Raw genomic sequence first — 19,831 nt, forward strand, 5'->3', positions numbered from 1 at the left:
AGTAGGTTTTGGAGTAATTGAGGTCCGTTTAGAATTCCGAGCCTGGGAATAGCTTCGTATAGTAATTTAAGACTTGCACGCAAAATTTGGAGTCATTCAGAGTAGTTTAAGAATGTTTCGGCTCGTTCGGAGTAAGTTTGAAGAATCTAAAAATTCTAAGTTGAATCAATTTGGTTTGAGGTATGATTCTTAGTTTTGATGTTGTTTTACACATTCCGAGGGTTCGAGCGAGTCCGTTTTATGATTTCAAACTTGTTGGTATGTTCGGGCGAGCCCCCGTTGGCCTCGGGTATTAACCAGACAAGGCTCAGTCCAATTTTGGAAGTTGGAGTAGCAGCTAAAGCTTCCAGCTTCTGCTGCAATCGCACATGAGCTTGGCCAGCCGTAGGTGTGAGCTCGCAGAAGCGAGCCACGAGCCGCAGAAGCGGACCAGTCATGGAACCCCAGGGATCGCAGAAGCGGGATTTTTGCCGCACCTGCGAGCTCGTAGGTGCGATGCAAGAGGGCGCAGAAGTGGCTAGGGCCGCAGGTGCGGAAGAAGCGCCACAGAAGTGGACGTGCAGGAGCGGTCCTTAGGCCGCAGATGCCGAGCTTGGCTAGGTGGGGGAAACTCGCACCTGCGAGGATTTTTTTGCAGGTGCGGCTGGCCCTCCGCAGGTGCGAAAATGCTGGTGGGCAGAATGTTTTAAAGAGAACGAGGCTCAGCTATTTTAGCCCATATTTCCTCCATTCTTGGGCGTTGTTGGAGCTTTTGAGAGGGGATTTCAACTAGCAAATTGAAGGTTAGTTAATTCTATACACTTTGAGTTAAATGCATAGATTATGGGTAGATTATAACTTGTAAATCGTGTAAATTAAGGGTTTAGACGAAAAACCTAGGTATTGATAAAAATAAAATTTTAACCATGAAAATGGTTATGGAATTGGATGAAAATTATATATTTGAGTTCTTGAGATTATGGGTAACGTTTTTTCTGAAAATTTCCGGAATCCGGGCACGTGGGCCCGGGGTGAATTTTAAGAATTTTACTATTTTGGGTTTGATAATTAATTTAAGAGTCAAATTCCGAATTATTGAGCATGTATTAATTATTTTATATAACATTTGGATAGTTTCAAATTTTGCTGCATCGAATTGAGACTTTAACGCGACGTACGCACGAGGTGACGAGAGTCCGTGCATAGCTACTAATTATGCTATGTCCGGTTAGTTTAGGACTCAAATCATGAATTACTTGTGATAATTTCATCCTTTATTTAATTAAAGTACTGAAATTATATTAAAAATTCTTAGAGGAAATAGTGAAAGGCCAAAATTTCATATACTTGAATTTTGTGCAAATTACTTGACTGTTAATAGAAATTGTATATCCTTATGTGTTAGTATTATAATAACTTCTCATTCCGGAGGTTCATAAGAAAATATTCTCCTTTCTTGTGGAGCGGGCCGAATGCCTCAGCAGTATAGATGCATCTATGGATCATGCCGCACGTCCCTCGGTAGTGTACATGATACTCTGGATCGGATCGTACGACCTCAGTAGAAATTGTGCCTAATAATAATAATTACACGATACCTTGACATCCTATTGCAGTTTTTGAAGCTAACTGATTAATTGGAAATTATTGAATTTGAAAGAATTATTTATTCCCGCTTGTTAAGAAAATTATTATTATTCACATAAATCATGTTTATTTAAATATTTCTATTTTAATATTATTGACCCATAGTGAGTGTCAAAGTCGACCTCTCATCACTACTTCTTCGAGATTAGACTTGATACTTACTAGGTACATATTGTTTACGTACTCATGCTATGCTTGCTGCACTTTTTTTGTGCAGGATGTGAGACAGGAACCTTAGGCGGACCTACCGGTGCGCACCCATGCTATCCCGAGGCCTAGTGGTGAGCTGCTTCTCCTGAGCCGTTCCGCAGCACCTAGTGTCTCCCTTTGTATTTGTTTTCTGTCTATTTTGTGTTCAGACAATATTTTGGATTTTTTTTGTATAATCTACTAGATGCTCATATACTTGTGACACCAGGTCTTGGCACATACATTAGTAGAATTGTGGATTTAAGTATTTTTCTTGATTATTATTTAATCAGAACCTTTATATTTTTCTTAAATATTGCAAGTAAGAAGAGTTTAATTACTCGAAAAATTATTAAAGGAATAAATAGCTGTTTAATTCACTAGTTGGCTTGCCTAGCTGTGATGTTGGGCGCCATCATGACCTATAGGTGAAGTTGGGTTGTGATAACATGGTATCAGAGCACTAGGTTCACGTAGGTATCACAAGTTATGAGCAAGCCTGATAGAGACTTGTGGATCGGTACAAAGACGTCTGCACTTATCTTCGAGAGGCTATAGGGTGTTAGTATACTACCTTTCTTCATCTCCCATTGTGCAGTCGATGTAGTACTAAATATCTTTCTCTTATTCGCTCACAGATGGTGAGAACACGCTCTAATGAGGCTCCATACCAGGGAAAAGCTTCTCTCCTTGTTGTTAGAGTCCGAGGCAGAGGCCGAGGGAGGGCTCCAGCCCGTGGTAGGGGACGAGGACATCCCGGAGTTGTTCCAGTTATGCCACTAGTGGATCCAGTAGAAGATCCTATCATCGAAGTAGCAGGGCGAGGTGCCCGCAATAGATCCAGCTCTAGTGGATTTCACCTCCGCACCAGGATTTCAGGAGGTCATGGGCCGTATGCTGCGGTTCATGGACACTATGACTCAAGCTGGTTTATTTTCGGTGGACCCAACCACATCTTAGGCGGGCGGGGGAGCACAGACCCCTACCGCACAGGCTCATGGGCAGGCAACTACTGTATATCAGACCCAGGGTTCACTACCTGTGGGCGGAGCCCAGCTAGTGGTATCAGCTACACCTAAGCCCAGACCAGCTGCGGTCGACGATCCGTAGAAGCTATTGGACAGATGGACCAGGCTACATCCTCCTGTCTTTGGGGGTGAGCGACATGAGGATCCCGAGGACTTCATTGATCGGTGCAAGGACAGACTGCATAACATGAGGATACTGGAGTCTCATGGGGTAGACTTTGCTACTTTTCAACTGGAGGGCAGGGCTCGTAGATGGTGGAAGTCCTATCTTTTTGATTCTCCTCCTATGACTTGGGACAGGTTCACCCGTATTTTCTTGGATAGGTATATTCCACCCTCCCAGAGGGAAGAGTTGCGCTTTCAGTTTGAGCAGCTCCAGCAAGGTCAGAAGTCAGTGACCAATTATGAGGCGAGGTTCTCTAAGTTGTCTCACCATGTACTTATGATACTCCCTACTGATGCGGAGAGAGTACGGAGGTTTGTTACGGGTTTGCATACTGGCATTCAGGCCACTATGGCCCGAGAGGTTGAGATAAGAACTTCTTATGAGTTGGTTGTGGAGATAGCCCGGAGGATTGAAGGTGTGCGTCAGCGTAGCCGAGAGCAGGTTATGAGAGATAAGCGGTTTAAATATTTTGGAGAGTTCAGAGGTGCCCCGTCTGGGGGTAGAGGTCAATTCGTGAGAGGGCAGTCCAGCAGGCCCCCATATCCAGTACCACTGCCTCCTCAGGGTGCTCCAGTGTGACCTTATTTCAGTGCTATTGCAGAGAGTTCTTAACGCCCACCGGCTATTCAGGGTTCTTCCAGTGGGTATTCGGGTCACCAGGGACAGACTTCAGGTCATCAATCCATCGCACCGATAGGTTGTTTTGAGTGCGGGGATTTCAGCCATATGCGGAGATTCTGCCCCAAGCTTCGGGGTAGACTTGTGCAGTAGGATCAACAGCCTATAATTACCTCACCAGTTACTTCACCAGCCGTCCGGCCGCCCAGAGTTGGAGGGCAGGTGGGTAGGGGCCATCCTAGAGGCGGAGGCCAGCCAGGTGGCGCTCTAGCTCGGTTCTATGCTTTTTCGGCCAGACCAGATGCAAAGGCCTCAGATGCCGTGATCACATGTATTATTTCTGTCTACGGCAAATATGCCTCTGTATTATTTGATCCAGGGTCTACATATTCCTATGTGTCATCTTTATTTGCTCATTTCCTGGGTGTTTCTCGTGAGTCCTTGGGTACTCTTGTCTATGTGTCCACTCCTGTGGGCGATTCTCTTATTGTAGATCGGATCTACCGGTCCTGCATTGTTACATTCTGTGGTTATGAAACTAGAGCAGATCTTCTGCTGCTTGAGATGACTGACTTTGAGATCATCTTGGGCATGGACTGGTTATCTCCATATCATGCCGTCCTAGATTGCCATGCCAAGACTGTTACCTTGGCTATTCCAGCAATGCCTAGGTTGGAGTGGAAGAGTTCATCTGTTAGTGCATCTAATCAGGTTATTTCTTTTCTAAAGGCTCGACACATAATAGAGAAGTGTTGTTTGGCTTATCTATCCTATGTTCGGGATACTACCGCAGAGACTTTGACGATTGATTCAGTTCCTGTAGTCCGAGAGTTCTCCGATGTATTTCCTTCAGATCTTCCAAGCATGCCACCAGGTCGTGATATTGATTTCTGTATTGACTTGGCTCTAGATACCCAGCCTATATCTATCCCATTGTATCACATGGCTCCGATAGGATTGAAGGAGTTAAAAGAACAACTTGAGGAGTTACTAGCCAAAGGGTTTGTCGGACCGAGTTTATCGCCTTGGGGTGCACCAGTATTATTTGTGAAGAAGAAGTATGGAACTATGCAGATATTTATTGATTATCTCTAATTAAATAAAGTTGCAACTAAGAACAAGTATCCGTTGCCGCGTATTGATGATCTATTTGACCAGTTGCAGGGTGAAAGGGTGTTCTCTAAGATCGACTTGAGGTTGGGGTACCATCAGTTGAAGATTCGGGATTCGGATGTTCCGAAGACTGCTTTCCGGACTAGATATGGTCATTATGAATTTCTGGTGATGTCTTTCGGTTTCACTAACGCCCCGATGACGTTTATGGATTTGATGAACATGGTATTCGGGCCATATATTGATTCGTTTGTCATTGTCTTCATTGATGACATTTTGATCTACTCGTGCAGTAAGGTAGAGCACGAGCAGCATATGAGAGTGGTGCTTCAGACCTTGTGGGAACAAAAGTTATATGCTAAGTTCTCCAAATGTGAGTTTTGGCTAAATTCTGTAGCATTTTTGGGGCATATTCTATCGGGCGAGGGTATTAAAGTTGATCCTAAAAAGATCGAGGCAGTTTAGAATTGGCATCATCCCACTTCGGTGACTTAGATCATGAATTTCCTAGGTTTAGCAGGTTATCATCGTCGGTTCGTGGAGGGATTTTCATCTATTGCAACACCTTTGACCAAATTAACCTAGAAGGGTACTCCGTTCCGATGGTCCGATGATTGTGAGGTGAGCTTTCAGAAGCTCAAGACAACATTGACTACAACACCAGTGTTAGTGTTGCCTTCCAGTTTAGGGATGTATACAGTGTATTGTGATGCTTCACGCGCTGGTTTGGGTTATGTATTAATGCAGGAGGGGCGAGTTATTGCATATGCTTCACGTCAGTTGAAACCCCAGGAGAAGAATTACCCGGTACATTATTTGGAGTTAGATGCGATTATTCACGCTCTTAAGATTTAGAGACATTATCTTTATGGGGTGTCTTGTGAGGTTTATACTGATCATCGCAGTTTACAGCATTTGTTCAAGCAGAGGGACCTAAATTTGAGGCAACGCAGATGGCTTGAGTTACTAAAAGATTATGATATTACTATCTTGTATCATTTGGGCAAGGCAAATGTAGTTGCAGATGCCTTGAGTAGAAAAGCGGAGAGTATGGGTAGTTTGGCTTCTATTTCCATAAAGGAGAGGCCATTAGCGTTGGATATTTAGTCCTTGGCTAATAGACTTGTGAGACTTGTGAGGCTGCGACTCCAGGGTCGTCTATGTGTTCCTAATGTAGATGGGCTGAGGGAAAAGATCCTAGATGAGGCACACAGTTCTAGATATTCTATTCATCCGGGTGCTACACAAATATATCGTGACCTGAGGCAACATTTTTGGTGGCGGCGAATGAAGAAGGACATAGTTGAGTATGTAGTTAGGTGTCTAAATTTTTAGCAAGTTAAATATAAGCACCGGAGGCTAGGTGGCCTACTTTAGCAGATGACTGTACCGGAGTGGAAATGGAAACGCATTACTATGGACTTTGTAGTTGGGTTGCTGCGGACCTTGCGGAAGTTTGATGCAGTTTGGGTCATTGTCGACAGGTTGACCAAGTCGGCACACTTCATTTCGGTTGTGACTACGTATACTTCAGAGAGGTTGGCCCAGATTTATATTCAGGAGATATTTCGGTTGCACGGTGTGCCAATTTCCATCATATCAGATAGAGGCCCTCAGTTTACTTCACATTTCTGGAGAACAGTACATAGTGAATTGGGGACCAGTGTAAAGCTCAGCACAACCTTTCATCCGCAGACCGATGGGCAGTCGGAGCAGACAGTTCAGATTTTGGAGGATATGCTCAGGGCATTTGTGATTGACTTTGGAGGACAGTGGGATCGTTTCTTACCTTTGGTCGAGTTTTCTTATAACAACAGTTACCAATCCAACATCGAGATGGCTCCATGTGAGGCTTTATATGGTCGGCGATGTCGTTCGCCTATCAGATGGTTTAAACCCGGCGAGGCTAAGTTATATGGCACTGATTTGGTGAAGGATGCTTTGGAAAAGATAAAGTTGATTTAGGAGCGACTTCGTATAGCACTATCCAGGCAGAAGAGTTACGCGGATCAGAAAGTGCGTGATTTATCATTTATGGTAGGTGAGAAAGTCCTCTTGAAGGTTTCCCTGATGAAGGGAATCATGAGATTCGGGAAGAAGGGCAAGTTGAGCGCAAGGTTTATAGGCCCATTCGAGGTGTTGAGGCGAGTTGGGGAGGTTGTTTACGAGCTTTCTTTTCCTCCCAGTCTATCGGGAGTTCATATGGTTTTCTACGTATCTATGCTCTGGAAGTATCATGCCGACCTGTCACATGTGTTAGACTTCAACACAATTCAGCTAGATGAGAGCTTGGATTATGAATAGGAGCCAATTTCCATTGTTGATAGACAGGTTCGCTAGTTGAGGTCCAAGAAGATTTCTACGGTAAAAGTCCAGTGGAGAGGCCAACCAGTCGAGAAAGCGACTTGGGAGGCCGAGGAAGTCATGTAGAGCAAATATCTACACTTATTAAGCACTCCAGGTATAATTCTAAACCCATTCGAGGACGAACGTTTGTTTAAGAGGTGGAGAACGTAACAATCCAACAGGTCGTTTTGCCTTTTAGAACCCCGTTCCCCTAAATAAGACTTCCTGTATGTTCTTTTACTGTTTTATGACTTGCGGGGATGGTTAGTTCGGGATTTGGAAGTGTTTGGGTTGAAATCGGAACACTTGGTTCCTTAGTTTGGCTTTAAAATGCCAAGTTTGACTTCGGTCAATATTTTTAGAAAACGACCCCAGAATCAGGATTTGACATTTCCAATTGGTTCGTATGATAATTTTGGACTTGGGCGTATGTTCGAATCGGGTTTTGGATAACCCGGGAGCGTTTCGGCGCTTAATTGTGAAAACTAGCTATTTGAAAGTTTTAAGCTACTTTAAATTTGGTTTGGAGTAATTGAGGCCCGTTTGGAATTCCGAGCTTGTGAATAGCTCCTTATGGTGATTTAAGACTTGCACACAAAATTTGGAGTCATTCCGAGTAGTTTAAGTATGTTTCGGCGCGTTAGGAGTAAGTTCGAAGAATTTAAAAATTCTAAGTTGAATCAATCTGGTTTGAGATATGATTCTTAGTTTTGATGTTGTTTTACATGTTATGAGGGTTCGAGCAAGTCCGTTTTATAATTTCAAACTTGTTGGTATGTTAGGACGGGACCCCGGGGGCCTCAGGTGTTAACCGGACGAGGCTCAGACCAATTTTGGAAGTTGGAGCAGCAGCTGAAGCTTCCAGCTTCTGTTGTTGCACCTGCGCTTGGCCAGCCGCAGGTGCGAGCTCGCAGAAGCGGACCAGCTATGGACGCCCAGGGATCGTAGAAGCGAGATTTTTGGTGCACCTGCGAGCGCATAGGTGCGATGCAAGAGGGCGCAGAAGCGGCTAGGGCCGCAGGTGCGGAAGAAGCGCCGCATAAGTGGACGTGCAAGAGCGGTCCTTAGGCCGCAGATGCGGAGCTTGGCCAGGTGGGGTAAACTCGCACTTGCGAGGACTTTTCCGCAGGTGCAGCTAGCCCTCCGCAAGTGCGAAAATGCTGCTGGGCAGACTGTTTTAAAGAGAACGAGGCTCAGCTGTTTTAGCCCATAATTCCTCCATTCTTGGGTGAGTTTTGGAGCTTTTTGAGAGAGGATTTAAACTAGCAACTTGAAGGTAAGTTAATTCTACACACTTTGAGTTAAATATATATATTATGGGTAGATTATAACCTGTAAATCGTGAAAATCAATGGTTTAGATGAAAAACCTAGGTTTTGATAAAAATGAGATTTTAACCACTAAAATGGTTATGGAATTGGATGAAAATTATATATTTGAGTTCTTGAGATTATGAGTAACGTTTTTCTCTGAAAATTTTCGGAATCCGGGCACATGGGCCCGGGGTGAATTTTAAGAATTTTACTATTTTGGGTTTGATAATTAATTTAGGAGTCAAATTTCGAATTATTGAGCATGTATTAATTATTTTATATAATATTTGTATAGTTTTGGATTTTGCTGCATCGAATTGAGACTTTAACGCGACGTTGTGATCGGGAAGTGGACTTTGAGACAAGGTAAGTCTCTTGTCTAACCTTGTAAGAGGGAATTTACCCCATAAATGATTTAAATTAATAATTGTTGCTAAGTGTGGGGCTAAATACGTATGAGGTAACGAGAGTCCGTGCGTAGCTACTGATTATGCTATGTCTGGGTAGTTCAGGACTCAAATCATGAATTACTTGTGATAATTGCATCCTTTATTTAATTAAAGTACTGAAATTATATTGGAAATTCTTAGAGGAAATAGTGAAAGGCCGAAATTTCATATACTTGAATTTTGTGCAAATTACTTGACTGTTAATAGAAATTGTACATCCTTATGTGTTAGCCTTGTAATAACTTGTCATTCTGGAGGTTTATAAGAAAATGTCCTCCTTTCTTGTGGACATCCAATTGCAGCTTGTGAAGTTAATTGATTAATTGAAAATTATTGAATTCGAAAGAATTATTTATTCCCGATTGTTAAGAAAATTATTGTTATTCACATAAATCATGTCTATTTAAATATTTCTATTTTAATATTATTGACCCATAGTGAGTGTCAAAGTCGACCTCTCGTCACTAGTTCTTCGAGATTAGACTTGATACTTTCTGGGTACACGTTGTTTACGTACTCATGCTATACTTGCTACACATTTTTTGTGTAGGATCTGAGACAGGAACCTTAGGCGTAACTACCGGTGCGCACCCACGCTATCCCGAGGCCTAGTGGTGAGCTACTTCTCCCGAGCCGTTCCGCAGCACCTAGTGTCTCCCTTTGTATTTGTTTTCTGTCTATTTTGTGTTCAGACAGTATTTTGGATTTCTTTTGTATAATCTACTAGATGCTCATATACTTGTGATACCAGGTTTTGGCACACACACTAGTAGAATTATGGATTTAAGTATTTTTCTTGATTTTTAATTAATCAGAACTTTTATATTTTTCTTAAATTATGCAAGTAAGAAGAGTTCAAACTCGAAAAATTATTAAAGGAATAAATAATTATTTAATTCACTAGTTGGCTTGCCTAGCTGTGATGTTGGGCGCCATTACAACCTATAGGTAAAGTTGGGTCGTGACACTGAAGTTCTAGCAAATGAACTAAAAAACTTAAGCATGTTTAGTGTGAAGTTTTAGCAAATGAACTAAATAACTTAAGTATGTTTAGTCTGAAATTTTATCAAATGAACTTAAAAAATTAAGCATGTTTAGTCTGAAATTTGAGTAAATGAACTAAAATACTTAAGCATGTTTAGTATGAAGTTTTAGCAAATGAACTAAATAATTTAAGCATATTTAGTCTGAAGCTTTAGCAAATGAACTAAATAATTTCAGCATGCATTGGCAAAAACTCATTAGAAAATTACATACTGCAAGACAAAAACTTGAACATGTTTAGTCTGAAGTTTTAGCAAATGTACTAAAAGCTTTAAGCATGTTTAATCTGAAGTTCTAGCAAATGAACTAACTTAAGCATGTTTAGTCTGAAGTTTTAACAAATGAACTAAATAACTTAAGCATGTTTAGTTTGAAATTTTAGCAAATGAATTAAATAATTTCAGCATGTTTAGACTGAAGTTTCAGATAAAACTCATGACCAAACTGTGGATTGCAGGACAAATAATTTCAGCATGCATTAGTATGAAGTTTTAGCTTCAATGTAAAACAACTTCATGCTATATTAGCATGAAGTCTTAGCTTCAACATGAAACAACTTCATGCTACATTAACATAAAGTTTTAGTTTCAAGGTGAAACAACTTCATGCAAGTATGATTCTGTAGATGAATCTGAAAAAGTTTCTGGTTTTTTGATAAAGCTGCTGAGAGGAGAGGAGGAGATCTTTTTTCACGAATGAGGTTGTAGATCACGCGAGGAAAAGTTTCTGGTTTTATATCTTTTGTCAGGGATGTAATTGTCATATTATTACGGTTTTTTTGTCAGCTGGCTACCAAATCAATAATTTTTAAAAATAGGGTACATGTTAAAAGGTGGCACAAATATAGGATACAGTTGCAAATCCCTTGTTTGGTATTGCTTATCTAAATTAAGGTACCGTTTGTTTCTATATTAAGATTAAGACATCTGAAATTTAAATCTACATACATATTTCAATATTAAAATGTATTTAAGATTAAAACATTTAAATTTAAATGCATATTTAAAATTTAAAATATTATATTACGATCTGAATACTAAATAATTAAGATTATTTTATTTTCTCAACATTGAGTTATATAAAACTTATCTTTATTTTAAAATTAATAAATATATAGTTTAAATAACATACTAATTAATTTAACATTATGTCAACACAATATTTTAAAGAAATAATACGGTAGCGATGGCAGCTGACAGTTGTGGTTAACATGCTTTATTTATGATGGTAGTTAATAGCGGCCCTTGATATATATGGCGGATGATAATGATAGTGATTGTTGTGGTGAATGATAACTGCAGTTGCAGATATATAATACTCCCTTCACTCCATTTTAATTGATTTTTTTTTTATTTTCACATATATTAAGTGATTCATCTTTTTGCATTAATTAACAATAAAATTGACAATATTAACCTTAATTTATTTATTGAAAATATAACAAGTACTTCTAGGCTCTTTACTTCAAGGGTAACTTTTAAAAAAAGAAGTTAATTCCTTCTTGATATCCGAAAAAATTAAATATTGTGGATCACAAAAAAAGCCAAAAAATCAATTAAAATGGACTAAAGGGAGTATTTTTTAAGGGTGGTATCAAGTCAATAATGGACTTGTAAACTTGGACGGGGTGATGATTTTAAGTCCATATTTTTTTCATCATACACCATGACTTTGGGACTGCAGGCACATCGAGGTAGAAGAAGTCATGGGAGTTATGTGTAAGATGAGTAGGGCCAGAGCGACCGGGCCAGACGAAATTCCGATTGAATTTTGGAAGTGTGTGGGCAGAGCAGGCTTGGAGTGGCTGACTGGGCTGTTTAATATTATTTTTAGGATGAAGATGATGCTGGAAGAGTGGAGGTGGAGTACGGTGGTTCCGTTGTATAAGAACAAAGGTGATATCCAGAGTTGTAACAATTATAGGGGTATCAAATTACTGAGTCATACCATGAAAGTTTGGGAGAGGGTGGTTGAAGCGAGGGTGAGGAGGACAGTGTCTATATCCGACAACCAGTTCGGGTTCATGCCGGGTCGTTCTACTACGAAATCTATACACCTTATTAGGAGGTTGGTGGAACGGTACATGGAAGGGAAGAAGGATTTGTACATGGTGTTTATTGATTTAGAGAAAGCGTACGGCAAGGTTGCTAGAGAAGTTCTCTGGAGATGCTTAGAGGCAAAAGGCGTGCCGGCTGCCTACATTTGGGCAATTAAGGACATGTATGATGGGGCTAAGACTCGGGTTAGGACGGTAGGAGGCGATTCTGAGCAATTTTCAGTTGTTATGGGGTTACACCAAGGTTCTACACTCGGGCCGTTCTTATTTGCCGTGGTGATGGATGTGTTAACACACCATATTCAAGGGGAGGTACCACAATGTATATTATTCGCCGATGACATAGTTCTGATTGATGAGTCGTGAACCAGTGTTAACGAGAGGTTGGAGGTATTGAGACAGGCTCTTGAGTCTAAGGGTTTCAAGCTGAGCAAGACGAAGACGGAATACCTGGAGTGTATGTTCAACACTGAGTCGAGGGAAGTGGGCGTGGAAGTGAGGCTTGAATCACAGGTCATACCAAGTAGTGACAATCTCAAGTACCTTGGGTCGGTTATCCAGAGGGGAGGGGAGATTGACGAGGATGTAACACACCATATTGGGGTAGGGTGGATGAAGTGGAGATTAGCAACTGGAGTTTTGTGTGATAAGAGAGAGCCACAGATACTCAAAGATAAGTTTTACAAAGCGGTGGTTAGACCGGCCATGATGTATGGGGTTGAGTGTTGGCCTGTTAAAAACTCACATATCCAGAAGATAAAAGTAGCAGAAATGAGGATGTTGAGGTAGATGTGCGGACACACTGGGATGGATAAGATTAGGAATGAAGATATTCGGGAGAAGGTGGGCGTGGATCCTATTGATGACAAGATACGGGAAGCGAGGCTCAGATGGTTCGAACACGTACAAAGGAGAAGCCCAGATGCTCCGGTAAGGAGGTGTGAGCTGTTGGCTTTGGAGGGCATGAGAAGAGGTAGAGGACGGCCTAAGAAGTATTGGGGAGAGGTGATCAGGCAGGACATGGCGAGGCTTCAGATTTCCGAGGACATCGCACTTGATAGGAAGTTGTGGAGGTTGAGTATTAGGGTTGTAGGCTAGGAGGTAGTTGAGTCTCCCTTACTTCGTACCTTTGTGAGGCTAGCCTGGTAGGGTTTTTGTCGACGTCAGCTAGTGGTAATGTTGTATCTTACTACTCCTTTGTTTTCTATAGTGTCGGGTCTATGTACTGTCTATCGCATTTGCTTTGCATCTACTTTCTCATTTCCATGATGTTATTTTTCCTATAGTTTCTATTGGTGATACTGATATTGTCTCTTTTCGTCTTCTTGAGCCGAAGGTTTTTGGAAACGGCCTCTCTACTTCCTTGGGGTAGGGGTAAGGTCTGCGTACACACTACCCTCCCCATACCCTACTATTGAAATTTCACTGGGTCGTCGTCGTCGTTGTTGTAAGCCCCTCACTTTCCTTGCCTCCTCGTCACTTTCTTGCTAGTGACTTTTTACTTTACCTTTTATTTTTTGTCAAACCTTATAAAATGTCGACTATTTCAAAACAGGTCCTTTTGATTCCTATTAGATTACTTTTTTTTTCCCCTTTTGTTGGTATGATTGTTTGCATGAGCACTTAATAAACTCAACTATTTTAGTACAATTATCGGTTATAATACAATAAAATATAGTTAAATCAAATAATAAAAATATTATTAAATCGTAGCAAATAATATTGTTTATTCTAATAATCGTAATCATAAAATAATACAGTATAATATAATATAATGTAATATGAAACAACAAAATACAACAATCCAAACAAAACAATAAGAATAATAAAAATATTATTAAATCATCACAAATAATACTGTTTATTCTAATAATCGTAATCATAAATAATATAGTATAATATAATATAATATAATATAATATGAAACAACAAAATACAACAATTCAAACATACTCAAACATGGACGGCTCAATTAGGAGGGGCTCGTGAAGTGTTTACTTCAGGCCCTATAATTTTTAATAGTGAATTTTATGATATTATTTTCAGTTAGACAACGTTGAAGTTTATAGGGAAAAAAATCTTTAAATTTTAAAAAAAGACTGCCTTCTAACAGTAGAAATATTTTAGAACTTTGAATTAAACTATTTCAATATTCATTTTAATAAATAAATTTTTCTATAACAACATCTAAAGTTAATATTTTTAAAACACATGAATAACATCTTATTTACTTGAACTAGTATTTACCAATATAAATAATAATATTGCTAGTTAAAGACTATATGTTTTAAACTTATCCACTCCTTAAATAATGTAATAACATGTTGTGTCTAGCCACCCTAAGATAGCAAGTTACCTCATTCATCGGGAGGAATCACGCCCTTTCCAGCCTCATTACTCTAGTTCTCAAGGCGCATGAGGACGTCTTTGATCAGTCTTAAAAGAACAAATAGATTCTTTTCAATTATATCAAATATACCCTTCTTCACCTCAGCCCTTTGTGTGTCTGCTCTTCATTCAATACCTCTAGAGCACCTTCCCTAATTTCTCCATTTATCTTCTTCACCTCTTCCTAAAAATAACTTCATAATTTCTTCCCCGTTAGCGTTAATCTTCGCCTTTAATGCATTAAAGTTTTTTCCTGTAATACAGCGTAACAACCGTAGAGGACTGAAAAGAATAAAATGAAAAATTAAAAATTAGCGTGAAAAATAAAAATGAAGACACAAAAACTAATTAACAAAAAAACTTACAACTATGAATAGAGCGTGCTGAGTAATCTTTTATCATGAAGCACTCGGCGAATTGATCCACACATGTCCATCTAATTTCTATGACAGCTTTTGAGTAGTGTACTTAATTGCAGCAGCTTGAGGTGTTTGTTGAGTTTTTTGTTTGCGTAGTGCAAATGAAAAATGGAGAAAAATAAAAACATTTAGAGGCAAAACTATTGTGAGAGTGAGATGAAAATAGTAATTCTCTCTTATTTACTAACTAGTTTAATTCTAATCTCTTAGCAGAATGATGCAGTAAATCAGTCATGCAACTTTGCGTTTGATTTGTTGGTGCAAATTGATTGACATTTTATTTTCTTCATGAACTAACACCATTTAACTTGTAACAACCTATATGAACGTCTGTAACAATTTCATTTAATTTGAATGTAATTTTTCATATAGGTGTGCCATTTAAAGTGTAATACCCTAGTGACGAGTGCAAAACACAATATGAAATTAATGCTCGCTAGCCAAAGAAAATATAATTTAATTATCTTCTTCACAAGGATTAGATTTAAATAATGTTCAAGTAATTTTTGGTTTAATGTTATTCGGGATGATTAACACTTTAATTGGAATGATTATGAACTAAAATTAACTATTAAAATTAAAGCAATTAACAATTAATCACAAAGAACTAGAAAGTAGAGCAATGGGTTATTATCAAGACGAAGAATAAGGGTTTTGACATGATAGGTGCAAGACTGCTATCTTGAATTTGATAGTGTTATATTTCGCACTTAAGATTCTATCGATTCTCACGAATTCAATAGGCGATTAACATATACTTCCGATTTAGATTTCTCTCTCGATTAAATCTAAATCATTCAAATAAACTAATGTAAAGTACGGCAAAACTTACAAGAATCTATTGGGTGGGATGATATAAGAGAAATTTCTTGCGAATATTTCTCAATCTTAATTTAAACGGTAACTCAAAAATCTCTCTCTATTACTTCAAAGAATCACCAAAATAAACTAAGGCATACACTGCAATAATATTCAATAAGATGCTCCTCTTTCGATTAAACACTATAAAGAATAAAATCACAACTAATATTAAAGCTCCTCCAATAAATTCAAGCAATTAAACAGTAGTCAAATCCATAAACAACAACCAAGTCACCAAATCATGTCAAACCCTAAGGAAAACTACTCCATATATATGGAGAAAGTCATCACAAATAGAGTTAAAGAATAAGAAAATATTAATCCGACGTTACAATCCAAACTCGCGTATTGAATTGGTAGAAGGAAGATGAAATCTTGTGTCTTGAAGCCTCCAATGCACTCCAAAAGCTCCCAAGGTCAAAAATTTCATCAAGAACATGTTTCTAGTGTATTTATACCAAGTCGGAACGTGTCCGGACCAAACTACCCTCTTTGAACCGAAGTGGAAAAAGCTGGAAAACCTTTTACACTTCATGCGTCGCACAGTGCTTCCTGCCCTGTTATGCATTAGTGTAATTTTCTCGGTTGTAAACTCTCTGAACTTATCTAGTCTAACAAACTTTTATACTAATGCATCGCACACTGCTACGCATTCTGCGTCGCACTAGTGTATTTTCTTGTCAGACCCAAGAACTCCAAATCTCTGAACTTCTCGAATTTCTGACGAACTTTTGTACTAATGCGTCACTTAATGCCACGCCTTATGTGATGCATTAGTACATTTTTCTCTAGACCTTGTGCTTTTTTCCAACTTTCGTATGCAACGCCAGTCCACGAGCTTCGGATACGATCCCGATTTAATTTCTTAAGCTTTTACTCAGACTTCAAAGCTTCAAACTGTTCGATTTAACTCCAATTTATTGTTTTAACTTGGAATTATTTCATGCAAAGCATAAAACACGTAATAATTATAAATCATCATCATTTAAGTTCGAACACAAGTAAAGTGCGGTAATTAGAGTGCAAAATAGGCTAAAACGTGGGTTTCTACCGTACCATCAACACTCTACACTTAAACAATTGCTCGTCCTCGAGCAATCAAACTATACTTCACATAGAGATGATCTTTTTATTAAACAACTTCCCCAACCCATCATTCTAAGAATATTTAAAGCAGATTAAACACCATACCGTAATATCCTAGCCTCAAGACTTGACTCAAAAGCACCCCGCATTTTTCAATACCTGCCCACTTGCTCTAACAAAGATGCCAAAGATATTACTTTTCCTTCGTAAGTCATGTGCACTCACACCAAAGATAGAGAGTAGTTCCACACATAATAAAATTCAAGAATAAAAAGCAACTCAAGATAGAAAGAATTCACTCACTCTCAGAATTAAAATTTATGTGCCATAGAAGATGTACCATAGGCTTGCCTGTAGTGTAATACTTTACTAATTCGAGCTCACTTAGTCAAAAATCAAGTAGGAATTTATTTGGCTGTAATGTAGTGTCACAACCCAAAATCCTAACCTGTCGTGATGGTGTCTATCTCGATACTAGGCAAGCCGACAACCTCAACAAACCACAATTTCTTTTAAGTTTGAAAATATAATATTTAAACACAATCCACAAATCTCGCAAATATCGATACAAACACTCCCAAAACCTGGTGTCACCGAGTACATAAGCATCTATACATTACAAGTTTGGAAAACACGGTCTATAATAATCTGAGACCAAATAAAATAAATGAAAAGATAGGGAAGGAGAGACAAGGTCTGCGAAACATGGCAGCTACCTCTGAATCTCCGAAAAATCAACCGTGTGAAAGAATCAACACCCTCTGTGTCCGGGATCACCAGGATTTGCACACGAAGTGCAGGGTATAGTATGAGTACAACCAACTTAGTAAGTAACAATAATAAATAAAGAACTAAAATTAGCGACGAGCTTCTCAGCTAAGTCCAAATACAGTACTTTCCAACATAAAAAGGTAGGCATGCTTTCAAGTTCAATATTTAAAACTCCACAGTAATTTTATCACAACTTCGAATGAAACAGAAGATGATGTCTTTTTAGAAAATTTCCAAAACAGTGATATATGACAGCTGAAATGCAGCAATAATGAAATCAATGCATCCTCTTAGAGTAATAGTCACTTAGTCCTTCCATTCATTCCAGCCTTACAGTCACTCTTTCCTCACAGTCACTCATTCCTTACAATCAATCATTCCTCCCAATCACTCGGCACTCACACTCAGTAGGTACCTGCGCTCACTGGGGTGTGTACAAACTCCGGAGGGGCTCCTTCAGCCCAAGCGCTATATCAAGCCAATCATGGCATAAATCAATAAAAATATGCTGCGGCGTGTAGCCCGATCCCATAATATCCTCACAATTAGGCCCTCGACCTCACTCAGTCATCAACCTCTCCAGTCTCTCGGGCTCTCAAAAATCATGATATTTAGCCCAAAATGATAATATGATGTATTAATAAATAGCAAGAGAGACTAAGATATGATATGAAATGAATAAACATGACTGAGTGTGAAATTACAATTTGAACGTATTATTCAACCACAGAAATGACCCTAGTGGGTACCAATAATAACAACATATGTCTAAGCATGATTTATAATACGAGTCTCAACTCAATTTTCTCTAACACATAGAGAATGTACTAGTATCAACAGATTATACAACTATACAGTTCCATGGACTTTGACTAAGCCACGATTCCTACGGTGCACACCCACACGCCCATTACTATCATGTGCGTTACCTCAAAACTAATCACATAACACATAATCCGGGGTTTTATACCCCCAGGACCAATTTTAGAACTGTTACTTATCTCAAACCGTGTAATTCTTTATTCTGCAACGTCTTTGCCTCGTGAATTGGCCTCCAAACGCCTCGAATCTAGCCACAAATAATTTGATTCAGTCAATAAAATTTATTAGAATTAATTCCATAAGAAAATATTAATTTTCCATCAAAATCCGAAATTTAGCCGCCCGTGGGACTCATGTCTTGGAACTTGACAAAAGTTAAAAAAATTCGGAAGCCATTCAACCACGAGTCTAACCATACCAATTTTACCAAAATCCGACCTCAACTCGACCTCCAAATCTTCAAATCTTATTTTCAAATTCCTAAGTTCAAATTCCTGATTTACACCTCAAAAACATGTAATCTAGTCCGATTAATTGATGATAATTTAATATTATGGAGTAGAAATGATCACAAGTGACTTACCTAAAGATTTTTCATGAAAACCTCGCTCAAAATCGCCCAGTCCAAGCTTGAAATGCCCAAAAATGGCAAAAGCTCGGAACCCCTTTGTTTTTGTACTGTGCCGGGGTTTCCTCTTCTGCGGGAATTTGTGCGCATCTGTGAATACGCTTCTACGAGGAGTTATCCACTTCTACGAAGCTGCCTCACCAAGCGCTTTGCGCTTCTGCGATCAAATACCTGCAGGTGCGGGCCGCTTCTGTGATCGAAGCCCCAACCACGCCTGGACGCATCTGCGATGGAAGTCTCGCTTCAGCGAGCTTGCACCTGCGATGGAATTTCCCCAGGTGCGATTACATCAGATGGCAGAAACATTCAAATTTTCTTATAAGTCTGAATTCGATCCGTTAACCATCCGAAACTCACCCGAGGCCCTCGGGACCTCAACCAAATATACCAACAAGTCCTAAAACACCATACAAACTTAGTCGAAGCCTCAAATCACGTCAAACAATGCTAAAACCATGAATCATACCCCAATTCAAGTCTAATGAACTTTGAAATTTCAAGTTTCCACAAAAGACGCCGGAACCTACCAAATCAAGTCCGATTGACCTCAAATTTTGCACACAAGTCATAAATGACATAACGGACCTATTAAAATTTTCAGAATCGGATTTCGACCCGGATATCAAAAACTCAACCCCCCGGTCAAACTTCCCAAAAATTTGACTTTCGCCATTTCAACCCTAATTCCACTACGGACCTCCAAATAAATTTTCGTACATGCTCCTAAGTTCAAAATCACCATACGGAGTTCTTGTAATCATCAGAATTCGAATCCGAGGTTGTTTACACATAAGTCAATATCTGGTCAACTTTTCAAACTTAAGTTTTCAATTATAAGACTAAGTGTCTCATTTCACTCCGAAGTCTTTCCGGACCCGAACTAAGTAACCCGGTAAGTCATAAAATGA

This window comes from Nicotiana tabacum, chromosome 2 (assembly GCF_000715075.1).
Source record: "Nicotiana tabacum cultivar K326 chromosome 2, ASM71507v2, whole genome shotgun sequence".
Classification (NCBI taxonomy): Eukaryota; Viridiplantae; Streptophyta; class Magnoliopsida; order Solanales; family Solanaceae; genus Nicotiana; species Nicotiana tabacum.